Source organism: Myodes glareolus, chromosome 17, assembly GCF_982192425.1.
Source record: "Myodes glareolus chromosome 17, mMyoGla1.1, whole genome shotgun sequence".
Classification (NCBI taxonomy): Eukaryota; Metazoa; Chordata; class Mammalia; order Rodentia; family Cricetidae; genus Myodes; species Myodes glareolus.
In genome coordinates this window covers 1722281-1748928 of record NC_142042.1, presented here as the reverse complement: position 1 = coordinate 1748928, position 26648 = coordinate 1722281, and the positions used below count along the sequence as shown (strand labels likewise).

At 44.2% G+C, this 26648-nt stretch overlaps 2 long non-coding RNA genes across 2 annotated transcripts; one reads left to right on the top strand and one right to left on the bottom strand.

Annotated features, from left to right (window-relative positions):
* Positions 1-3541: 3541 nt before the first annotated feature.
* Positions 3542-8541, bottom strand: LOC148119306 (uncharacterized). Its single transcript, XR_015735236.1, has 2 exons — positions 8268-8541; positions 3542-4628 (listed from the first exon to the last, which is right to left on the bottom strand). It is a non-coding gene; the product is annotated as an uncharacterized LOC148119306 (long non-coding RNA).
* LOC146891144 (uncharacterized) lies at positions 5965-8916 on the top strand. The gene is made up of 2 exons (XR_014997497.2): positions 5965-6115; positions 8545-8916. It is a non-coding gene; the product is annotated as an uncharacterized LOC146891144 (long non-coding RNA).
* Positions 8917-26648: the final 17732 nt, after the last annotated feature.

Genomic DNA, 26648 nt, shown 5'->3' with positions numbered 1-26648 from the left:
GGAATGCAAAGCAGACCACAGTCTGAGAAGCTGTGGGCTTGAGCTCGTAGTGGAGATGCTTGGGAGGCTTGACTCTGTTCTTTGTTCACCAGGAAGAGATCGTTATTTAAAGTCAAACTCTCACCAATGTTGATTTCAGGATCTGCTGCCTGCTAGAAAGACACAAAGGTGAACTCCATCCAGGGAGGCTGCAGCTTGCAGCAGGAGAAAACTAGAGTAAGAATGTACCTTTGCTTGGAACCCGTATACACGTCCTTCGCTCCCAGTTGGAGCCTTCTCCCTCAGCGCTAATCAGATCTAGTGCAGGTGTGCTAAACACACGTCAGCAAGTGGAAACCATCTGCACCTGGTGTCCTTCTGTGGCGGGCACTGTGTGGGGCGCTTATCTTACTCAAACCTGTGGATTATCAGAAACACCGTAGGTGTGACACAGCCCAGCCGCAACCTACGAGTGACGGCGTTGAGAATAAAGTGCAAGTCTGTCTTCCCCGAGACTTCTTCCCCAGAAACTCACGCTTGCTGCCTCGCCTCTGAGCATTTATTTGCACAGCCTTGCTGCTGCGCAAAATACCCAACAAAATCAGCTCCTCGTGGGGAGCGGCATGGGGGTGGGGGCTGGCACTTGTGGGTTCAGCTGGACATTGACTGGCTCCATGTTTTGGGCCCGTGACAAGCACGTCAGGGCTGCAGGAAGACAAGGCAGAGGCTGGCCTCTCACCTCACGGGAGACAGGAAGCCGTAGAAGAGCTGGATATTGCCTTTAAGGGCACAGCCCCAGAATCCACTAAAGCAAAGTGCCGGAGGTATTGGCACCCCTGTGACCCAGGTACTTCGGGACCCCAAGCCAGGGAGCAGGCCTTTAACCCATCAGCTTTAGGGGACACTTCAAATCCAAGCTTTAACCTATCCTGAAGGTCACACACACTAAAGTGGACCCCAAATTATTCGTAGATGATTTGAGAAAGAGCGCCTGGCCTAGGAAGCTCTTGTGAGCACTGACACTTGTCGGTTTTGATTTTCCCTTCTCATTGAGTGGGATTTTGAGTCACAGAGTATACAACATGCGTCAGTGCCCCTGCGAGCTGCCACTCAGAGGCCCTTTCCCAAGACTCAGGCTGCAACTGCCTGTCCTGTCCTCCTCCTGTACACCATTTTCCATGTTGAATAAGGCATCTGCGAAGTACCTGGATCTCCTGCGATTTCCTTTGGGAATCTAACATAGGTGTAAGGTTGCACTGTCCCTTTCTTGGGCTCCGTCCTTGCTATTTTTATGGCTGCTGTAGTTAGAACTAAAGAATGCTGTGCAAGCCTGCAAGGACCCAAACAAGGAGGCTGTGCCAAGCACACAGCCCCACTCCAGGAGACCATTCCTTCATGTGGGTGATCACAGACCACTGTGGGTGTGACTGAATTTAAAAAATGGAGAGGCTTTTGTTTTCTTGTCTTCTTAATATTCATATTTGTCAGTTAACTAGAGGATGAGAGTAAGAGAACATCTACAAAAAATAAAAACAACACACATAGACACAGAAACAAAACAAAAGGGAAAGAGAGTAGAGGAACATCAGCCCTGAGGGCCCTAACGGGCATCTGGTTACCACATCTGACAGTGTCTGTCAGCTGACTGTAGGTCTGTCATATCAGACTGTAGGTCTGTCACAGCTGACGGTAGGTCTGTCACAGCTGACTGTAGGTCTGTGTCAGCTGACTGTAGGTCTGTCACAGCTGACTGTAGGTCTGTGTCAGCTGACTGTAGGTCTGTGTCAGCTGACTGTAGGTCTGTCACAGCTGACTGACTGTAGGTCTGTCACAGCTGACTGACTGTAGGTCTGTCACAGCTGACTGTAGGTCTGTCACAGCTGACTGTAGGTCTGTCACAGATGACTGTAGGTCTGTGTCAGCTGACTGTAGGTCTGTCACAGATGACTGTAGGTCTGTGTCAGCTGACTGTAGGTCTGTCACAGATGACTGTAGGTCTGTGTCAGCTGACTGTAGGTCTGTCACAGCTGATTGACTCTGTAAGTCTGTCACAGCTGACAATGAATCACCTGGTGTTAGACTCCCTAAGGTCTGAGCTGGCTGACAAGGTCAATCTGCACTGGGTCTTCATTCTTATCTCTTTATGGGGTTCATTTCTGTATGACACCTGCAGGGGCTCCACAATGAAGCCCACTTAGCATCTACTATTGCTACTGGTAAGATGATATAAGAGCATTCCTGTGGCAAGGCTGTCCTAAGGAAGGCCAAAAGGAGAAAAAGTGACAGACAGATGCCCTGTGTGTGTGCAGAGGAAGCCGCCCTTAGGACTCTGGTGCAGGTATGTGTAGGATGTTCACTGAGGGGAAGGAAGGCCTACATTCCTTTCCTTCTGTCCTCCGGCCAAGGGAAAAAGGATCAGCTTGAGCCGACTGAATGAAGCACCACAGAAGCCTCAAATGAGGTTTCCCAAAGAGGTGAAGAATCCATGAATGTTTCATACACAGTGAGAGTGAGAAAGGAGCATTCTGGGATGGACAGGAAAGCATCTATGACGAATAGGATGAAAGGTGAATCCCAACAGACAGCAAATCGATCCCAAGGAGAGGAGACTTCACAGGTGCCTTTCAAAAGAGGTTAAAGAGCGGGCAGTTTGCTATCTGAACTTGTTTTCACCAAAACATCAGAGACTGCTAACACATTGTAACTCCACGAAGAAAAGGATGGAGCAGGAACCACAGGAGAAGAGACCACCACTAGCAGAGGCTAGAACTGCATCCGCACAAAGCTTCTTTATTTTTTTTTCCAGATCATTAAATCTTTTTTTATGTGTCCCCATGCAAAGCACCACCCACCTGGTCTGGGTTTTCCTTGTCCCTCTTGACTAAGGGGAGCCTCCTGTACTGTATCTAGGATTCCTGCAACTTCCAGAGAACTGTGGGGCACTCTTGGCTTCCCGGAAGCACAGCCTGGAAAAGGCTGCTTGGTCCTGCCTGCTGCGTGCGCTGGTTCTTTTGATTTTCAAACTGTCCACACCCACAGCACCGAATAGAGAGGCTGGACCACTTCACTGTTTCCCAGTTGGTTTAAAACCGCCGGAAGCTGCCTTTCACACATTCATTTTAAGTTGGTAAGACGGAATAGAATCTTCTGTCCAAAGGAAAGAAACTATTTCTCTGATCTCTGCTCTTGTTTACATACCAGTCTATAGTTTGTTCTTGAATATAAGTTTTGAAACATTACGAAATAACATAGCCACCCAGCTAGAACATGATAGATTATATAAATCAGCCAGCCCACATGTAAAACAGATTCTTTTTATTCTGGTTTATAAGATCTCAAGAATTTGAAAATTTAAATATACAGAGAAATTATTTAGACACTTCATTAGAAAGTATGGACAAAAATAATAAACCATCTATCATATTAGAGCAGAGTGTTGAATGGAAAGAAAATAAACTAGAGCTGTTCCTGAAAATGTCAGGAGCCCTTAGGGCCTGAGAATCGAAGCTTCCTGCCAGTCACACGCCGAGGGTGCCCCTGCTAGAGATGCATACTAAACACATAGCTTTGCATCTAAAAGTTTATTTCCAATCTGAACATAAAGTCTCACAGAACAGAAATAGTCTTCACTGGTATGCATATGTATGGTTTAACTGTCATTAGGTTTGATGAACTGGACTTGATGAAATGTCTCAAATCCTTTCATGAAACGTGAGACTCCTTACTGGAGCAGGTGAGTGATAATGTCAGCATCCTGTTGCTTCGGCAAAGCTGCCGGGGAGCACAGAAACACAGGCAGAGGAGCTTCCCAATCCCCTCACAGGAAAGGGACTGACCGACTTCTGTCACTCAAAGTGGAGTCTGGTTCTTCAGAATCAGGCTGACTGGGCTCCACAGTTCCTGGAAAATGACCTCAGGAGAGCTAAATACAGTGATGAGAGACACAGAGTTCCATGTGACATCCTTAATATGTAGAGGAACGCGGGGGCCTGGATGGAGAGAGGCTTCCAGTCCCTACTGGTAAGAGCTTAGGAGCAGGATGGTGCTGCCTCTACAGGTGGAGAATTTCTAAACAGAGTTCTACAGAACTCCCAGCACAGTGGAGTTCAACGGCAGCGGTGAGAACACCCCAGGCTGGGAGTGTACGTGGTTTCTACTACTTTCTAGAAGACCACCACAGCCCAGGAACTTACAGTGCCTGGACTTTAAAACCTCATGAAGTGCATATTGGGGTCGGCAGGTTCTCTGCTCAGGTTCTCACGAGGCGGGAACCCAGAGTACAGTCAGCTGTGATGTCATCACCATCACGTGAGGGCAGCAGAAGGCTCCACCTCAGTCCCTGGCTCCTTCTTAGTCTCTTTTAAAGCCTCACCTGTTTGAGGCTAGACTCCAGGTTAATCTGCCATCAGGATTAACCCCAAACCAATTCGATTAGGAGCTTCGATTGTATGTGGAAAATTCCTCTGAAAAAATAATGTAATTACCACTGACCTGAGAGACCCTCATGCTCACACACTCTGCCTACAGCAGAGAGAACTGGACGGTGACGCAGGCCAGGTGACTGACTCTCCAATGGTCTTTACTCAGCCATACGGCTCAGGTGACAGTCACTCCCTGAGACCCAGCAGCACTACTCAAGGGTGCCAGCCCTGCAAAGGAAACGGTCACCCTGGATGGTAGAATTTGTCTTCTTATGCTGATGACATATATAACAATATATAATTACTATTACATATTGAGAATCCAAGCGTCCATGTGGTGATTCTGAAATATTTGTATTTAGGAAGGTGTGCTCACCTACAGTTTTAATTTTTAAGAATATTTGTGAAAACTCCAGACTTTTAGGACAGCCAGCTTTGCAGCTCTAAGTTTAACTGTTCAGTTGAGTAGTTGTTTTAGAATTACAACCTCAGACAGAAATCTTACTCAGAACACTGATGAGAATCTGAGTTCTAACACACCGTAAGTTCATTTACCAGGTTTATGAGAATAAGAAAGTCTTAAGAGGTCTGCTAAATCAGATGATTGATGCACTTAAAAAAAGAAACAAACATAAATTACATTAATGAAGGTGGTTAAATATTAAGGGACTCAATTAAGTTGGACTGTAAATTAAAAGAATTACCCCAAAGTAATTGTAAATTTTCTAATTTATGAATGTGTTAATAATAACCACAAACTAATGCATAAACATGAGAAACGTTTTATACCAAAATAACCTTGAAGAGTTTTTTTCGAGGCATAAACACTGCCCTTGAGAACATAAAACACTCACATTTAACAAGTGTGGTGTTGCTGTTGGGTATGTGCCACTTGAGTTCTCCAGCCTCTTTTCTCAACTACCAGGAAGCCATGACAGTGACCTTAGAACCCGCAGTCAGTGCCCAGAACCCACCCAAAAAAGTTGGACATCACGGTACACGCTTGTCATCCCAGTCCTGAGAGGGAGATGGGCAGAGCCTTGGGGTTTGCTAGGCAGCAAGTCAACCTCAAGACCAGTGAGAGGCCGTGTCTCAAAAACCGAAGTGAATGGCTCCTGAGAAAGATACCTGAGGTTGTTCTCTGGTCCCCAAACACATGAACACACGTGTATAACTGAACATACATAAACATGTATACACAGTGAATTAAACAAGATGCATTACTGGGATAAAGCACTCGGGCCGCATGTGTCTCCTAAAGACATCAGAGGTGATACCTCCTGGACATACACGACACCCTCAGCCCTTAGTGCCATTTAGGTCATTACCTTCCTAGGCACAAATGCTTATTTAGGGGCAACACAGTGAAGTGCAGGGCCATCGCTCTCTTCCCGAGTTCAGCAGATGGTAGCTGGAGGGAGTCAAGAGCACCACACCCATTTCAGTCCTTAAGAAATCAAGGCACAGGAGGTGGGGGGGGGGGGAGAAGCACAAGGCTCCAAGGATTTTGTAACCGTGTTCCTGTGCCAGCATCTCAGGCCAAAAAAACCGGAGTGGAGTTTAAAACAGTAGAGGAAGGAGAGGCGGGGTATTCCCTGTGGGCTCAGTGTGCCTGCTGTCCCAGCACGGAGGAATGCAGTCTGTCTGGGCAGAAGCTGAGCAGAAAGCACAGAGGACGACAGACCTTGCGGCCCAGTGCTTGACTTGTGACGACGGTATGTGGGGAAGAGAGAGCACTTCACATTTCCTGGAGACTCCAGGAAAAAATTGAAGATTAAAAACTGTTTCCAAGAAAATATGAAATAGATTATTCGGAATATACAATATATTGTCCTGCTACCTCCTGCTCTCTGTTTCTCAGGTCAGCCAGTCCCTGAGTCTCTGTTCCTGTAGTCGTCCTCCCATTACTAGTGCATCATCAAGTTTCTTGGGAAAATGCAATGATTCCAGAAGGGAACAAAAGAAAGATGTGTGCGTGCTTGAATGCATGCCTGTGTGCCTGCATGCATGTGTGCGTGCGTGTGTGTATGCGTGCATATGCGTGCATTGTGTGTCTGTATGTGTGCGCGTGCATGTGTGCGCATGCATGTGTGTGTGTGTGTGTGTGTGTGTGTGTGTGTGTGTGACAAAAGCAAGAGGAATTGAGAACTACAAGAATAAAGAATCAGAGACTGGATGACCTGAGAACCAAGGAGGGGGGGAGATAACAGGGCAATATTCAATTTAGTAAGTATTTATTGAGGACCCACAGGGAGCATGACAACCCACTGGGAACTAAGTGGAAGCAAATTCAATTCTCTCCAGCTCTGCAGAGCTGGAGAACACAGCTAGGGAGCTGCCTAGGAGACAGTTGGTGTGGGGACCAGGAGACCATGGGGCTCCATGGGCACCAGGCCCTATCCTGACTTTCCCTAACTAACTGGGGGAGCGGGGGTGGGGCTAGAGGGAAGGGCAGGACAGGACAAGACTCTGGCTTTCTCAGTTCCACTGAAAAAGCAAATGTGAAAGAGACAAAGATGGAGACTTACATTGTGCTCCTTGCTGCTTCATACTTATGGTATTGGTTGTTAAAGGGCCCTAGAATAGTAGCTGAGTATTTCTTTATGAGAAAAATCTGTAATCTCAAAATAAAAATTAGAAACATTAAGATTTAAAGGAGCTAGATAACAAGATAATATATTTTTCTATATCTGATAAATAAGGTGCAGAATTTTAGTTTTAAATCTCTGACTCATAAAATGCAGTCTAGAAACTTAGTCTCAGGACTATCAGAGGAAATGACACTTGTCTAATATTTTCGCCAGGGAAAGCAAAATCATTGAAGTTGTCGCTCTCCACCTGTGGGTACACACTCTTACTCACCAGCTGTCTAGTAAAATACAGAAAGGCCTGTGGGGGAAGCCATTCATTTTTGCAGAGCAGAAAACAAAAAAAAAAAAGTTGAGATTTCTGTGTGGGTCCGATGGAAATGAGAACTCAAAGCTATGCTGTGATGGTCCAGACTGAGGGGCAGAGAATCACTTGGAAAAACCGGGGAAGGTGAAATGGGAGCTGTGGCTCCCGGAACAGAGAAGGAATCAAATCAGTGCAGCAGATGTAGCACTTCGTGTGGGCACGGCACGGGTCTCTGGTGTGCCAGCTGACAGCATGGCACTGCGGGTACCAGAGCACCTGGCTGTGCCAGTGTGAGGTGGAGCACCAGGTTGGAAGGGTCACACTGTGGGCAGCAGTGAGGACCACAGCCATACCTGGAGAGCCAGCACTCAGGTGATGTTCCCAGCTCTGCAGATGCAGCACAGTGTCCCAAGGGCAGTCACATTCCGGTCTGTGTCCCTCCAGCAGACCAGATCAGGAGAACCATAGCTGGCTTTTATACACAAAAGCTCACTTTATGGTGGCTTTCTTGTCTGTTTATCTATTACATCCATCCCTGTTTGGAGTGTAGGTATCACACCACCCACAAAAGCTCTGAATCAGCTCAGTTAATTACTGCAAGATCTTTAAAAAGGAGATAAAAGTGGAATTCAGTCCACTAGAATTGTTAGGAGCAAGGATTGCACACATGCTGTTTAGCCCCTAGAGCATGGCGAGCGGCCAGTAGTAGTCACTAATCTTACTCAGTTTGAAAATGAGTGCATTAGTCAGGGGTCTCTGGAGTCACAGAACTTATGGAATGAGTCTCTCCCCACCTCTCTAGTTTACTAGAAGTGTGACAAAAATAAATATCCATATATTTCCATAGGGTCAGAAACATAAAGTCAGTTATTCACTAAGAATGTGCAAATTCCCATGAGTGTATATGTGTGGTTGCGTGTGTGTGGTGTGTATGTGTGTGCATATATATGGAAATTCGTTGGAATGACTTACAGGCTGCAGTCCAACAATGGCTAGCTGTGGCTGGAATGGGAAGTCCAAGAATCTAGTAGCTGCTCAGTCCCACAAGGCTGGGTGTCTCAGCTGGTCTCCTGTATATTCTGGAATACTGAAGGTAGGCTCCAATGCCAGTGAGGAATGGATGTGCTGACAGGCGAGAGAGCAAGCAGGCCAAGAATGAGAGAACGGGAGCCCTTCCTTCCTCCATGCCTTTATATAGACTCCCAGCAGAAGGTGTGGCCAGATTAAAGGTGTGTCTTCCCACCCCTAGATGTGTCATCCGGCCTGAAGAACGCAAGTGTGACCTCCATTTAGGGATCGCACTTCATTCCAGATATAGTCAAACTGACAACCAAGAATAGCCACGACAAAGAGTTTGCTACAAGTGTGACAAAATTTTGACCCCAAACATTTGGGCAACAATTGCAAAGATGGAAACTCCATCTGCCATGTGTGCTGTCTACAGAATGACAAGACAAGAAAACATCACCACCCTTTGCAGAAAGAACGCCAATCTCGTTCACAAGCACTAACCGAATCCTACATCGTGTGTCCACGGTACTTCAGGATCCTGGAGAAGAGCAGTCGAGAAAGCATCCAGGGCACCCAGCAGTCAATGGTATTAAAGATATTGACATCACTTCCTCCTCTTCCTTTCTATTCCTTCCTTCACACAACCACATGTTAGGCTAAAGATTCTTGCAATTCCCTGGTGACTAAAACTGTTAACAAGCAGGCTGGTGACCTGGACTGACATGCACAGGACCGGTACACTTCCCAAGCAAAATGTGGGAGGGAGGGGAACATCCCATGATATCTGATAAGCTGAACTAGCACCTTAGAAATCAATGACACCCCCTGGGGGTTTAGTGAGGAAGCTGAGTCATTTGTCTCCAAGTACACGGCCAGGTCAAGATGTGGGTAATCTGACCTTTTATCTACTCACTCTATCCCATTTTACCCACGCTCGGGTTAACATTTGCATTTAAACTCACTGTGTCCATCAGGACCCCTTCATCTGACGTTCTTCCCCCTGGGGGTGGGGGCGGCATCTCTTAGATAGTAGTGCAGGAAGGAAGAAATGCTAGCTGGCAGCATTTTGTCAGTCTGGAACTATGGATTTAAAAAGACACAGACTGTGAAAACGACCAATGGAAGTGCTCAGAACCACAGTGAGCGGCAGAGACAGCTGATGTGTCCTTGCGAAACCTTTGAGCTGGGGTCACTGGGAAGGTAGGAGTGGCCTTGTGAGGAGGAAAAGGAGTGTGCAACGTGGCCTAAGTGATCTCAGGCTGTGACAGAGTGGGAGGGGCGGCTGTAGAGGGCCTTACTAAACAGCTTCACGGGGGTTGCTTGGGAACACACCTCTGATGGGGTTAGCACACATTTCGAGTTAGAGATGTGGCAGATGGCCATTTGGAGTCCAGGACTGCGTTCACAGCAGAGAAGCTGAGTCAGAAATAAGGACACCCACCTTGTCTACTGTCTGAAGGAAATATGGAGATCCAGGGTCAAATTCTGCTTTTGTCTCAAACATCTCCAACCTTGTGGTCTTACGATAACAGCTAGTCTGACTGAAGTACCAGCACCCTCTAGTGGCCTATGTATTGATGAGCCATCTAATTCCTCAACCTAACTTCCCAAGGGCACTAGGCTTTCTAGGATAGCTGCCTGTTGTAAGGGGGGCCAGCTTGTTTGTCCTGGCCTCCCGGTTAACTTAGCCCTGAAATAACCACACAGAAACCATATCAATTAAAACACTGCTTGGCCCATTAGCTCTAACTTCTTATCAGTTAACTCTTACATCTTAGTTTAACCATTTCTAATCTGTGTATCACCATGTTGCAGTGACTTACCAGTTAAGTTTTGGCAGCATGTCTTACTCTGGCAGCAGATCCATGGCATCCCCTGACTCCGCACTTCTTCCTCCCAGCATTCAGTTCAGTTTTCCTGACTACCTAAGTTCTGCTCTATCAACAGGCCAAGGCAACTTCTTTATTAACCAATGAAAGCACCACAAAGACAGAAGGACCTCCCACACCAGCTGCCCCATTCACAGTTCATCAAGACATTGGGAATGCTTAGTTCCCTCTGCTTTGAGATGCTGATGTGAACAGGTCATGATCACCATTTAAGTGGTCTATGCAACAGGAGTTTGCATACAAGCACAATTAATCAATCCTCGGGGTGGGAGGAGCTTTGATGGAAGTTCAGCTCAGAACTGATGGCAGAAGAGAACTCCTGGAAGGAGTAATGGTCTCAGCAAGAAGATGGGATTTCACATGACAGTTAACAGGAGAAGGGATGTGTGAGAAGTTAGATCAGCATGGGTTATTTGTAGGATTGAGAATAATTCCTTCTAGAAGCATTAACTACTGGCACTGAATCAATAGGTTGTCAGTGGCTCTTTCTGAGAGAGTCTATCCAATACCAACCACGTCCCAAGGTGTTTACACCAAGAAACAGCTAGTGAGGGTCTTCCTTCCTTCCTTCCTTCCTTCCTTCCTTCCTTCCTTCCTTCCTTCCTTCCTTCCTTCCTTTCTCATACCATCCAGTTTCTCCTCCCTCCTCTCCTTCTGCTCCCTCCCCGCCAAACTCCCTTCTAACTCTCCCCCCACCATGGTATGGGAAGCCCTTCTGTCTTATTGGTTAATGAATGAATCTGTTTTGACCTGTAGCTTAGTAGAATAGAGCAAGGCAGGAATTCCATGCAGAGAGATGAGGAAAGAAGTCAGAGTCAGGGAGAAGCTATGTAGCCGCCATAGGAGACAGACACCCCCACTGGAGCCCACTGGAACTTTAATGGTAGGTCACGACCTTGTGGTGATGCACAGATTAATGGAGATGGGTTAGTTTAGGAATAAGAGCTAGCTAGAAATACTCTTAAGCTATTGACCAAACAGTATTGCAAATAATATAGTTTCTGTGTGATTATTTCAGTACTGGGCAGCCAGGAATAAACAATCAGCCTCCTCCAACAGGGCCTTTATTCAGTGCTAGGGAAACTCCCAAGAACTCACAAAGAGACCCCAGATAAGACTCCTAGCAATCTTAGAGAGGGTGCCTGAACTGGTCTTCCCCTGTGATCAGACTGGTAACTACCCTAATCGTCATCATAGAGCCTTCATCCAGTAACTGATGGAAGCAGATGCAGAGAACCACAGCTAAGCACTGGGCTTAGCTCTAGACGTTTAGTTAAGAGACAGAGGAGGAATTATATGAGCAAGGGGCATCAAGATTATTATGGGAAAACCCAGAGACAGCCAACCTGAGCTTATGGGAGCTCAGACTCTGGATCAACAGCTAGGGAACTGACATTCAACTTACTTAGGCCCTGTGAATCTGGGTGACAGTTGTGTAGCTTGATCTGTTTGTGGGATACGTGGCAGTAGGACTGTCCCTGACATATGAGCTGGCCCTTTAGAACCATTCCCTATGGTAGAATGCCTTGCCCAGCCTTGATGCAAGAGGGAGAAGTTTGGTCCTGACTCAATTTGATATGCCATGCTTTGTTGACTCCCATATTATTATTATTTATTATTATATTATATATTATTTGCAATACTGCTTGGCCAATAGCTTAAGCGTATTTCTAGCTAGCTCTTATATCCTAAACTAACCCATCTCTATTAATCTGTGCATCATCACAAGGTTGTAGCCTATCGGCAAAGTTTTGGCAGCTTAACAGAGGCATCTGCCTCCTATGGCAGCTACATGGCTTCTCCCTGACCCCACCTACTCTCTCCATATATATCTCTTCCACCCTGGTTATATTCTGTTAAGCCATTGGCTGAAAGCAGCTTCTTTATTAACCAATGGCAATAAAACATTCATAGCATACAGAGGGGGAACCATCTATTCAAGAAAGAATGTTGAGCACCAAAGACATTCCACTTAGAGCTTGTTTTCTTCTTGGCAAAACTGGCCTTTGGGCAAGGAACTGCCTATGCCTCAACCACTGACAAAATACACAGTGTCCCATTTCTTAATTGTTGATTTCAGTGTCTGTTCTACCCATGTTATATTTAGGAAGTAATCTCCTGTGCCTGTATATTCAAGGTCATTTCCCATTTTCTCTTCTATTAGCTTCAGTGTAACTAAATTTATGTTGAGATTTTTGATCCACTTGGACATGAGTTTTGTGCAGGGCAATAGATATGGATCTATTTGCATTCTTTTACTTGCTGCCATCCAGTTATGCCAGCTCCATTTGTTAAAGATGTTTACTTTTCTCCATTGTATATTTTTGGCTTCTTTGTCAAAAATCAGGTGTTCATAGGTGTGTGGATTTATGTCAGGTCTTCTATTTGATTCCACTGATCCATGTGTCTGCTTTTATGACAATACCAAACTGTTTTTATTACTATAGATCTATAGTGAAGCTTGAAGTCAGGGATGATTATACCTCCAGAAGTTCTTTTATTATACAGGGTTGTTTTAGCTATACTGAGATTTCTGTTTTTTCATATGAAGTTGAGTATTGTTCTTTTAAGGTCTGTGGAGAATTCTGTTGGGATTTTGATGGGGACTGTATTGAATCTGTAGATTGTTTGGGTAAGATTGTCATTTCTACTATATGGATCCTACCTAGTCAAGAGCATTGGAGAGCTTTCCATATTCTGGGAATCAGTATGGTGGTTTCTTAGAAAATTGAGACTCAGTCTACATCAAGACCAAACAATACCACCCTTGGGCAAACTCCCAAAGGATGCTCAATCATACCACAAGGACACTTGCTCAACTATGTTCATAGCAGCATTATTTGTAATAGTCAGAACCTGAAAACAACTTAGATGTCACCTCAACTAAAGAATGAATAAAGAAAATGTGGTATGTTTACACAGTGGAGTATTATTCAGCTGTAAAAAAATAATGACATCATGAAATTTGCAGGCAAATGAATGGAACTAGAGAAAATCATCCTAAGTGAGGTAGCCCAGAACCAGAAAGACAAACGCACCTCATACCCAATATCCAGTTGATTCTCCTGTCTGGAAATCCTGGTCCCCATTACTGTCATTCTCACTAGGCAAAGTTCAATATCTCCCTAAATTCTCCATTACACATGGCATCCCTAGGGCTCCTTCTAAGACTCCCTGTGAGTCATCTTCTGTGTGGCATTTGTGGTTGGTGTGTGCACAGCTGACAGTGTGTCATCTCAAGAGTGTCTGTTTCCCACCTGTGTCCAATCTCAGTCTGGGGATCCAGTGTAGTGCATTAAAGATAAGACCAGACCTCAGCTCTGCCACATATGGTGGTGCTGGGGCAGGGCACTTACTGGTGTAGCTTAGTGTTATTACTTATAAAATAGAGATAACAGCCCCTGCCTGCCTCATAAAGTCTTCAGGTTAATGTACATAAATATGATTGACAGAATACAGACAATTCTCCCACACCATTTCTCTCTTTTTTTTTAAACAAAGGAAAATACCCATAGTCCATTTGTTGGGAATGTGGGCGTAGTATTTCAGGCTACTTCCTGCTGGTTGGGGGCGCTGATGATCTTATGGGGACCTAAAGAAAATTTAGAGTTATGATCAAGTCCTGACTGAAGTATCCTGTGAGTCTTGATCATCTCAGGCGGCAGTCTGGAATCTGTTCTGGATGTAGAATTCTGTCATCTGGGCCATCTGTTTCTATCAGAGATTTTTCAGGTGGTCTTCCTTTATGGAACCTGATTTTTTTTTTTTAGAATTAATTTAGAATCCACAGCTTCTCATTTTCTGTGGAAACAAAAGCAAAATCTCTTCTCCAAAGTAACATACCTTTTGACTTCAGTTTTGAAGCCAAGGTATTTTTAAAATACCTATCTTGGGTTAGTTCAGCAGTATTTATAAACAAAAGTCTTTTAGCAGCTGTTGCTCCTTCCTCAGCATTCAAACAATCCAAAGAGAGCATAATAGCATACAGTATCAAGATTTTCTATTTATTTTTTTATCTTTATGCAGTTTTATTTTAACCTCTATTTTTTTTATTTTTACTTTTCCAAAGTAACATACCTTTTGACTTCAATTTTGAAGCCAAGGTATTTTCAAAATACTTATCTTGGATTAGTTTAGCAGCATTTATAAACAAAAGTCTTTTAGCAGCTGTTGCTCCTTCCTCAGCATTCAAACAATTTAAAGAGAGCATAATAGCACACAGTATCAAGATTCTCTGTTTATTTTTTATCTTTATGTGGCTTTACTTTAACCTCTATTTCTTATATTTTTACTTTTAACTTTTGGCTTTTGAGACAGGTTCTCTGTATATATCTTTGTCCTGGAATAACTCTGTAGACCAGGTTATCCTTGAACTCACAGAGATCCTTCTGTCTCTGCCTCCCCAGTGCTGGGCTTAAAGGTGTGTGCTACCACACCTTGAACTCACGGAGATCTGTCTCTGCCTCCCAGGCATTGGGATTAAAGGCATATACCACCACACCTTGAGGTCACAGAGGTCAATCTACCTCTGCCTCCCTCGTGTTGGGATTAAAGGTGTGTACCACCACGTCCAACTACTTTCTTTCTTTCTTTTTACTTTAAGAACTAACTTTAAAACTTTTGTCCTGCATATATTTTTAACACACTGTAAACCATTTAGAGGTTTTCTTCCTCTTTGAATCTCTCTTTACTGTATATCTCTCTTTTTCTGATCACATGAGCCTTTAATGGGTAGGACTAAAGCCATGGCTTTAACAGCTAGATCCAGCCCCATTCCTTAGCTTTCCAGCCTCGTGGCTGAGGTACCGACTGCAGCCATTTTTATTGCCACAACTCTATGGCGTTTCAAGGTCCCTGCCAGCAAGCAAGCTGCAACATTCCGCTCACAGACCACACTCAGTCGGACTGCCTGCCTGAAAGAGTCAGAGTTTGCCCTGGCAGGACAGCCCAGAAAGTCGCCATTTTAAAACAGTGCAGCTTTTTTCCTGCTACTGCTGAAAACCCGAAAAGCATGCGTTCAGCTTTTCATCAACACTGTTTAAGTGCTTCAAGGCAGGACCTCTTAAAAGAGCTGCAAGGTTTTGCAGCTAAAGCTGAGTCAGGAAGCCTCTCTTAGATGAGAGTGCTTGCTTGCCTCTAGCAAGCAGAGCAGACCTGAGAAATTGCTGCTACCAAGAAAACATGCTTTACTCTATTCTTTCCCAAACTTTCTCAGGCTTTCTGTGGATTCAGTTATCCACATGGGCGCCATATGTAGTATGAGGGGCCGGCTTGTTGGGGTATCTGTCCCATCCAGTACCCCACAGCTGGCAAGCCCCAAGGAAAAATCACACACAGGACTCTATAAGATTATAAAACTGATTGGCCCATTAGGTCAGGCTACTTATTAGTTCTTTTTTTTCTTATTAGTTCTTATAATTTATGTTACCCTATTATCCTTATCTACATTAGCCACATGGACTCAGTACCTTTCTCAGTGTGACAGCTTACATGTTGCCTCTTCGGTGGTCTGTGCAGGAGTGACTGAGGAACGTCTCTGCTTCCCAGAATTCTCCTGTTCTCATTGCATCACCTCTACTTCCTGTCTGGTTTTCCCGCCTATACTGCCTGCCTGGCCAATCAGCGTTTTATTAAAATATGATTGACAGAATACAGACAATTCTCCCACATCAATGTCCTGTTAGGACACCACGCTCAGCCATGTTGGTTGCCCAGGTCCAGCACAGTACCTGGCCAAGAGGAGGGAATGATGTGTATTTAAAAACACAAAGGCTTAATATTTGCCTTGTGGGTTGCTTTGCTTAGTAATTGCTGAATCCCTCTGGCTTACCTTTCCAAGCCCCTGCACTCAAGTTTTCTTTCTACAGTAACTGTCACTAACCCTTCACTCACACAATAAACAATTATTAAACAGCAGTGTATGAGACATGCTGGATTGTGAAGATGCATCTGAAGCAAGGACAGATTCTATCTTCAGGACACAGTCGTCAAATAAGAGCACACTAGTTATCTGGTCATGAGCATGGCAGACAAATTAGGGACTTCGAGGGTCAAGAAACTTTGTTAATATATGGACAATGAGACACTCAAAACCAGAGCACTGTCAGAGAAGCCGCGACAGACCTAGATGGCATGGCTACATGGGCTATCCTGCAGCAGGAAGAAAGTCAGCGTGCACAGATCTTGCTCTTTGTGTCTGGGTACCTGCAATGGCTGTCTGACTATTGCACAAATTAACCTTATCCACAGCTCTCAGACATGCTGTTATGATGCTTCTCAGAGCAAGAGCCTTCGTGGTTGTCCATGGAAGAATGTGTTAACATCTTGGTTGTTACTCATAGCTCAATACAAGTACCTGATCAGGGTCCTGTGTCACCTCCTTTGCCATCCCTATGCATGCTGAGCACAGCTATTTTGACCTTCTTAACGCTCCCACACACTACTCATTTTGAAAGACCCCCAGTGGGGGAGACTCTCACTCAAGTCCTGGAATAACACGACCCCCCCCCAGTAACTCATGAGAGACCGACCTTACTGCAATCACATGAGGTTTAATCGACGGGAAGATGGGAACCAGTGCACGAGGGCCGAGACTCATAACCCACGCAGGGGAAGAGTTCGACCCTGAGTAGCTGGGAGAAGGGATTTTTAAGGGAAGAAACCACAACCTAGTAATCCGAAAGGGGTAGGGAGGTCCAGTGGTGATCACAAGGGGGCAACTCCCTGTTCCTCAAGGTTATTCAAGATTATAATCAGCTAGTTCCTGAAACACAGTAACCCAAAAATATCAGTGATAATCACAAGGGGGAAAACTCTCTGTTTCTCAAGATTATTCTCAAGATTACAATCTAACTTTATCTTCAGATAGTTCCTGAAACACACACAGTATCCCAAAAATACCAATGATAATCACAAGGGGGGAAACTCCCTGTTTCTCAAGGTTATTCTCAAGATTACAATCTAACTTTATGTAATGAGAATGGAACCAGATTCCTCTGAATGAATAAAAAAAGGGGAATCTGTAGTGTAGATAGAACAGGAAATTTATAGAATAAGAATGAATACAACTTAGTATAATGTAAAAGCATTTCTTCCTGTGTGTGGTATGGAAAATTACTAAAGTGAAATACTAAGAGAACATTTGCCTGCTTGAAGGCTGCCACACCCATCTGGCCCTGCCAGATGGGGAGGCTGCACCCAGCAACCATGGTAATGAAAAAATCTTGCCACACAAGAGGGACTCCCACCCTTCTGTGGTCAGTCGATACTGATAACCTAGGACACCTGGTTATCGGAAGGATCAAGCGAAGGGCTGCTTCGAACTGACTTGAAAGAGGGAGCTAAAAGAGGAATATGGTATGCATTCACTCATAAGTGGATTCTAGCCATAACTAAAGGTCTTTGAGCCTATTATTCGTGATCCTAGAGAAGCTAAATAAGAAGGTGAACCTGAAGAAAATCATGTAGTTATCCTCCTGGAGATTGGAAATAGACAAGAGTCCCAGGTAACCTCGGGTGCATGGGGGGGGGGGGTGGGGGGTTGTTGGAAGGGGAGAGGGTTAGAGAGAAGGGAGTAGGGGAGGAGTGGGGAAAGCTCGGGGGACTGGGATGAGGGGAGGGAGGAAGGATGGATATGGGATCAGGGAAGTATATAACTCAACTAAGGGAGTCATTTTAGGGTTTACAAGAGACTTGATTATAAAGGGGATCCCAGGTCCAAGGAGAGATCCCCAGATTGTTCTCTGAACAGAGGAGAGGGTGCCTGAAACGGCCTTGGCCCATAACCATACTGATGAATATTTTGCATATCATCATAGAACCCTCATCTGGCGATGGATGGAGATAGAGACCCACATTGGAACACTGGACTCAACTCCCTAGGTCCAAACGAGAAGCAGAAGGAAAGAGAACGTGAGCAAAGAAGGCAAGACCAGAGGGAACCTTCATCCCACGATGAATGGCGATACAGACGGAGACCCACATTGGAGCACCGGACTGAGCCCCCCAAGGTCCAAATGAGGAGCAGAAGAAGGAAGAACATGAAAAAGGAAATCAGGACCGCGAGGGGTGCGATCACCCACTGATACAAGGGGACTGATCTAATGAGAGTTCACCAAGGCCAGTTGGACTGGGACTGAACGAGCACGAGATCCAACCAGATTCTCTAAATGTGGCCGGATTCTCTGAATGTGGCTGGCACGGGGTCTTTCTATAAAGCCATTGACAATGGCACTGGGACTTGTTTCCTCTGCATATACTGGATTTTTGGGATCCAGTCTGTTTGGATGCTCACCTTCCTGGACCTGGAGGGAGGGGGGAGAAACTTGAACTTCCCACAGGGCAGGAAACCCTGACTGCTCTTAGGAATGGAGAGGGAGGAGGAGAGGGAGTGGGGGGAGTGGGAGGGTGTTGGGAGGAGGGGCGGAAATGGAAACTTTTATAAATTAATAAACTTTAAAAAAAAAAGAGGGAGCTGAAGCAGGATGGTTATCTCACTTCTCACAATGGCCCAGGTATCTGGCTTCGTGGAAAGAGAGATCCTCCAAGCCTGCCTCCCGAAAGGCAGAAATATTAAATGCCTTGCCTAAATATCTAATACTCTGTCTCCCGAGTACACAGCTTCATCTCCCGAAAACAGACATGTAATACCTTGCATCCCGAGTGCAAAGCCTCATTCCCTGAGAATGGACATTGAAGGTCTGTCTCCCGAGAACAGACAAGATACTCTGCCTTTCAGAATGCTTTGCCATCCCGAGAGCAAAGCTTCATCTTCTAAGCAGACAGAACGCTTTGCCATCCCGAGAGCAAAGCTTCGTCTTCGAGAATAGAGAACTAAAAGCCTTGTCTCCCGAGACTCGGTCACCCGAAAAGCCGAGTCCCAAGGCCCTACATTCTGAGATAGATTAGCACCAGGCCAGAGACTATGCAGTCAAGGATTGATCCAGCACCCAATACCAGCCTGGAACAGGACATCAGAACCTTATCTCCCGAGCGCAGACTACGGGGTCAAGAGTAGAGCCTTGCTATCCAGCCCCCAGTGCGGTCAGGCGTCCAGCCTGAAGAAATTCAAAAGGCCCTTTTTAAGCTGAAGAATACCAGGTCATATGATACTATTTCATGCATGTACGGGATGTTAAGAGAAGAGCACAGACATGTTAATACATATGTTTAGTGTGTGAAATATTAAGACATATAGATAATTGATAAGATTGGGAAATGTTAATGGATAAGTTAAGGTTAAGAAGTGTTTTATAGATAAGTAATAGATAAGTTGTATTAAGGTTAAGAAGTGTTTTATGAAGCCGGGCGGTGGTGGCGCACGCCTTTAATCCCAGCACTCGGGAGGCAGAGGCAGGCGAATCCCTGTGAGTTCGAGGCCAGCCTGGTCTACAAGAGCTAGTTTCAGGACAGGCACCAAAAACTACAAAGAAACCCTGTCTCGAAAAAAAAAAAAAAGAAGTGTTTTATGGATAAGTGATAAGTTAAATTAAGGTTATGAATTGGTCTTATGTATTAGATTTATTAGGATTAATAATTGTGATATTGAATTACCTGTGTGATTGCCTATTATCAGTCCCCCATACCTATTAAGATTGTAAACCACATTGATGTATTGGATATTGAAGATGCTAGTAAAGAATCATTATAAAACAATTCTCTTGCTTGCTCTGGTCACTCATCGCTCTCTGGGGAGAAGGGCACAGGGTCCTCATAGATATTACTCGAAAAGAACCTGGAGCTGAAATCTCCCAGCTTGTAACACTTTATCTTCAGCTAGTTCCCGAAACACTGAACCGGCTAATCCTAGATTTCTGATTCTTCCCTCCCTGCTTACATTTTTTGGCTCTATGTTTTCCTGCTAGGGGGATCTGGATTTATCCAGGTCTTTCAATTTCCTCACCTTTTACTTGTTTTTGTTTTTGTTTTGTTTTTTAACCAAAGACACCTTTCATCTCTGTCCTGGCCATGCTTGAGGATTGCCCAACATTCATTTGTTTTAGGTCATTTCCTATTCTATTTTATTCTTGTCTTTCCAGGCTATTTTCAAAGTAAGTGTGTTGTTATTCACCAAGATGATTTCACAACTCATTCATAGATCTCGAGTCTCAGTTGAAAACACTGTCCTCATCAGCCTGAAACAGTTTACAAAGAGCTGTGCTTTTGGAAGGCATTTTTTTTTGTGATTGAATTCTCTGCCTCACCTGAATTCTGTCACCAGGGAAAGGTGAGGTTCTGCGTGGACCTGTGATTGTGGGGACATAAGGACAGTCAGCTGTGCCTTCTCATCTCTAGACGCTATCACACTTCGCACAGTGCTATCCGCGGTCTGAACTGGAGTCACTATTTGTGTTGAGCTGTCTGGATCATACCCTGAGCAAAGATGAATGAGGCAGAGTATTCCAGCTCTAAGTGACAGAGAGAGAAAGAGAGACAGAGAGAGAGAGAGAGAGAGAGAGAGAGAGAGAGAGAGAGAGAACATCCATTAGCAAGTAAATCTATGACAAACTAAGGAAAGCTATCACTCCTCTGTGTAGTAAGTGACCTTTGCAGTTAGATAGGCTTTAAAATTATACCAGGGGATATCTTTGTAAAAACCACTCCCCAAAGGATCCAGGCTTGTTTTACATCTTGCCTAGTGTTCAAGTGGAATGTTTCATTTTAAATTTTACTTCTTCCGCCCCTAGGTCATTGCAATCCTGAACGGTGAAGGTTCTTCGCTTTTTACGCTGTCTCAGGTTACACTCTCATTATTTATTATTATTTTACAGCTTATTACCAGCTGATCACAGCTGTGACATTTCCCTAGATACCCAATCTCCACAATCTAAATTCAGTCATTGCTCCAACTCCTCCCTTGGTGCATTCTTCCAGTCACTGAAATCTGAATGTTTCTAACCTCTCCTCTCCACTGGTCTCCTAGCCCTTAATTTGTTAACTTGACACCTTTCTTATTGCATCTCAAAAGATGGCTGACCTGTTTGGAACAATCGTTTTTCTGCTCCTCCCTTTAGGAGAAAGACCAAAACAGAACCTAAAGTTGCTTGCAAAATCCTCCCTAGACTTTTCTGTCTTCTTCCCTCTTTATACTTTTCCTTTCCAACTGATATTTAGTTTCCAAAATGTTGAACTCGTATCTTAGACAAGTCTATATAGGGAGGAGTATCTGGAAAATTCCCTCCCTTGTGGACACAGCTCTTACTTTTCTTTTAAGCCACCACATCCTGGTGTACTGTGGGAAATTTCCTGGGTCCACTAAGTCCCTGAGGCCCTGCCTAGCCCTCCCTGAGCTCTGAAGTTCACCATCATACTGTGTTAAAACCCGTGCCACTCGCTTCCCTGTATTCTGCAAGCACAGGAATCACCCAGTGTTGGATGTCTATTGCCTAACAACATAACAGGAGTGTAACTGAGAGTTCCAGGTTTGAGAAAAAATATCATGTTATTAAAAACTCATAATCTCACACTAAGGAGACACAATATTTTCAGTTACAAATATAACCATGGAAATGTAGCCCAAAAAAATTCTTTCCTCCTCAACTTTCTTTTGACCATGGTGTTTTATCACAACAATAAGAACCTTAACTGGGACAATTATCTCATCAAGACACCGCCTTAGCATGACTGAAGGAGAATCTGCCTTCCTGAGGGGCGGTCCTTTGGTCCAATTGGATTAACTTTTAAGGAACACCATTGTCTCCACCCAGAGGTAGACACAGTTCTTTTTGACAAAAAAAGAAACAGCTTTACCTGAATGGGCCTCCGGTGCCATTGTAGCAGTGTGTCACCTGAAATTTCACAACTTGCGAAAGGTCTGAAACTTCACAAAGTTGATGAAAACAAAGCTGAAGAGTTATGACATATAGATGAAGCCATCAGAAAGAAACTGCAGAAAACTAACAGCATTTGACAAGCCAGATCCTCAGAACATGGAATGGATGTGGAAATGAGGCGATCAGTCCTCCAGCACTCATAAAAAATTGACCAAATTCATGGTGATGCTGCATAATTTAGAGGGATATCGCTGCATATTGTGATTATTTTATCTGCTTGGCTACTCAGTTCACGCCTCACTTTCCACCTGCTGATTTGCAGGAGTAAGGAACCAAAGCTGGAATTCAGTGTGAGGGTGTGTCTCACAGAGAGATCTCCCTCTCTGAAAAGTTCAGGGGCTGAAAGATCAGCCTTCCCTGCTCTCAGTTCTGCTGGAAGGCAGCGGGTGCTTGTCCCCGTCAACAAGGTAAGTGGAAAAAGCTGAACACACAGCCTCAAAGTCTGCTGGTGTAACATCTCACTGTGCATATTTGCTATCTGGTTGATAGTTATCAAAGTTTCAACTTACGTAGAAGTGATCAAGTGCGAGAAAGAATAATCCAGTGATTTCAAAACTGCACCAGAACTTTTTTGGACATTAATGCCTACTGCAATAGTCAGAGGTAATTCTGTTAGCTTTTTTTCTGTGAAGAGCTGTGTTGGGTAGCTCAAACAGATACCACCTCTGCTTTACGCTTGGACAACCACAGTTGCCAGGGTCTGGCCACTTAGGTACTCAGAGACAGAACACAGGCCCAACCTCAGGCCTGTCAATAAAGATGTTTTCCTACCATATATCTGGCAGTAATGTAGCTCTAATTGTCATTACCATCTCACAAGACATATTCTTTTGCCTACAATTACCTGTGAAGATAAGAGATGCCAGGTTAGAACAGCTTAACTAAATTTTACCCAAGTTACTGGCAAACACATTCCCAGCTCCACAACTCTGTTGTAGAGACCCCTCCCAGCTCTCACCATGCTGGGCATTGATTAAAGGTCAAGGGTAAATGTCTTTATTCATAGTAGAAGAACTGAAGTCACAATGGAGAAGGTCTCAGAGTGTAACAAGGCATAAATTAATTAGAATTGCTGGTTAATTTAGGGACCAAAGTTCAAAGTGATACATTTATTTTGTATTTTTCCCTTTTTCTATAATCTTTCTGGATATGCTATGAAGTGAAAAACGCCCATGATACATCAGAAAGGGGAGCAGCTACGTTTAGTGACCTAAGGCCTGCTGCACTCTGCTTCCACTGCACAGAGATGGGAACCATAACAGCGGTCCTGGAGGGAGGGAAGACACACTACAGATAGATCCTGGTGCCTCCCTCTGTGGTATCAGACTATTGAGCCTATGGACCCCAGGAATGGGGATTCCCCCCACAATCCTCAGGCAGGGAGCCTGGTGTAACCAGAAAGCAGGGTCATGCAACTCTGACACACAGTTCAGACATGAGAGCAGGGACAAAGGTGGTGGCAGGAGGGGTTGTATCTGCCAGTAGGGTTGGTTAGCCTCTGTTTGAACCTAACTCCTGATGGGACCCTAAGGATGGGTTAGGGGAGGGGCAGGCACTGGGTTTCTCTCCAGGTTCCTCTTACGAATGAGACTATTGAATAAATCTCCTTTCTCAGCTTCTCACTATTTATCAGTTTTCTCTTGAATTGATGTATTGAGGAGGGGGAGCCAATGTTAGTATTTATTTAGGCATCTGTGCTGGCTGCCCTTGGGGTCCTGCCTGACAAGACATATCCTCAGTTACAGCCACTGAGAGCATTTGCTATGTTCCCCTTTAAAAGGTGGGCCTTGCTCCTCACCTCCTCTCTCTCTCTCTCTCTCTCTTTCTCTCTCTCTCTCTCTCTCTTGTCCCCAGGAACCAGTTCTCTACCCCTTTCTCTACCCAGCTCTCTCTGTTCCCCCTCTGCCCCATTTCTGCCTCTTCTTTCTCTTCTTCCAGTAAACCTCCCATGGAGTCCTGTTGTATGGTATGTTTCTCTCTCCCACTTTTTTTTTTTTTTTTTAATCATAACAGCCAAGCTTAGTTTTTCAGACCTACCAGGACTTGGGCTTTGACCTCACTACTCTGGTAACACTCCAAAGTGATTAACTGAATCTTTTAAGGCTACAGAGTTCAGAGTCAGCTCAGAAAAACATACCAGTTCTTCTTGATCGTTCACTGTATTGAGTTTTTACAGATGCTTGATGTTTAACAAAGTAGCAGAGATATGGTCTTCCACAGGGCACTGTTTGTGTGTACTGGATGGGGTGGGATATGTGTCCATTTGCAGCAACTCTGTTCATAGCCTATTTGGCAGATACAAATTACAGTTGTGAAAAAATATAGGCGTTTTAAGTATTTTAGGTGATATTTAAAGTCCAGCAAACAAGCATGTTCTTACTAGCTCACACAGGAAAATAAGGAACCTAAGTAGAAATTTTGGAAATTAATTCACTGGTTCTGTGGAAAGCCTCAGACTTAACTCTTTTTCTCCTGATGAATAGAAAAATTAACCAAGGCTGCAAAAACACTTTTGCCTTCACTTCCCACCCTTGAGGGGTCTTCTCCATTTGCCAAGATGCTTCAGAAAGGAAAGTTAGACAAGGGTCCTGTTCCCCATACCCATTGCCCTACAGAGGTTAGGCTAGGTTGCCTATAAGATAACATACATTTTACATTTTTTATTTACTAGTTGTTTACTGATAATTTAATCTTAAATGCAAATTGGCTGGTGGTTTAATTTACTGTCACTGACTTCTAAGCTGAAATTTCTTTACAATCCTGCCCACTCTTTTCAGGTCTTCATGTAGGCTTTCCCACATCTCTGCAGCTGTAGTGGACTCTCCCTCCTCCTGAATCTTCTCAGGAATATTTCTCTGGCTTCCATCTAGAGTAAGAATAGATGTCTATTGTACTATTTTTGTCTTCTGGGATTGTGGGTTCTACTGATAGTCCCATTAATTTCTCACCATTCTATCAATCAACTTAATTTTATTCTTCTGTGTAGCAAGCTTTCTTGCCAGACTATCTTTGGATCACCAGCCCCCAAATATCGACATGGAGACTTCTTATTAATTATGAAAACTTGGCCATTAGCTTAGGCTTGTCCCACTAGCCCTTGTAACTTAATTTAACCTGTATCTATTAGTCTACATTCTGCCATGTGACTCAATTACCTCCGCTTTGTTCCATTTGTCTGACTTCTTCAGAGTCTCCAGGCACGTCCCCGGTATAATCCACACGCCTAGATTCCCCCCGCCCTCCTCTCCCTGGAAGTCCCATGTATCTCTCCTGCTTAGCTATTGGCCATTTAGCTCTTTATTAAACCAGTTACAGTGACACATCTTCACACAGTGCACAAACAGTCCTCAATGCTCCTTCTCTAGGGGCTAAACATCCTGACCATCATCTGAAGTGGATGAAGACTCCCTTCTGGTTTCATTTACCTCCAGTAAATGTCCCATTTGCCATTCTGTTTGGTCTATTTTTCAGGAGGAACTTTTAGAGAATTAAAAACCTATTTTGCTGTCAAGACCACATCATTCATTCATACCCTATATGAAGGAAAAGGAAAAACAGACACAGCCCAGGTCCCCACCTCTTCCTCTCTACTCCTCCTCCTATAGGTGTTGACACACTTCATTTTCATGCATGTTTTCTACTTTTAACACGTGTGTATGTGTGTTATGTTCCTTTGCTCTATAAAACACCACAACCAAAAGCAACTTGAGGAGAAAAGGGTTTATTTCATCTTACAATTCTCAAGTCTCACTCCATCCCTGAGGCAAGCCAGGGCAGGAACTCAAGGTAGGAAGTAATGCAGAGCTATGGGAGAATGTTGCTTACTGGCTTGCTTCCCACAGTTCGCTCAGCCTAACTTCTTATACGATCCAGGACGACCAGTCCAGGGTGGCACCACCTCAGGAAGCTTGACCCATTCCCATCAATATCTAATCAAGAAATTGTCCTATAGATTTACCTACAGGTGATCTTAGAGAGACATTTTCTCAATTGAGATTTCTCTTCCCATATAACTCTAATTTATGACAAGTTGACAAGGAAAACAGCGCAATATGTGTCTACTAATCTATTTCTTGCTGTTTTAAGTTCGTAGTACTTGCATGTATTTTCATATTGTACCTGTGGTTTGTCACCTTGTTCTCCTCAAGTGTCATCTAAACGCTGAACTGGTTTTGAACAGCTATAAGGATATGGAGAAAGTATGATAACCTTCTTCAACCATCTGCTGATAAGGAAAATAATTTCCATTTTACCAAAATAAACAGGATTGAAAAATGAAAAATCAAATCCACTCTGTGCTTGCTCATGCCTGTCTAGCTATTTCTCTAACAGATACATTCAGGGCTGGAATTCTGCAAGAGAGGGCATGAGACTCTTACACCCATATGTAACCATGTGCATCCATGTGGATCCTGATGATATTTAGATTCCCTTGATCATGTGAAATGATGTTTCATTATTTATTTTGCATTTTCTGGACTAAAATGTTGACCTGGAAACTTTCCAAGTCCTATCTATCAATAATCATCTGGTTTTCTTCAGGGCCCAGCCGTCTTAAAATTTGATGATTTCTTTCTTAGATTACATATGAATTTCTTAATGAACTGTGAGATCGCTAGCTA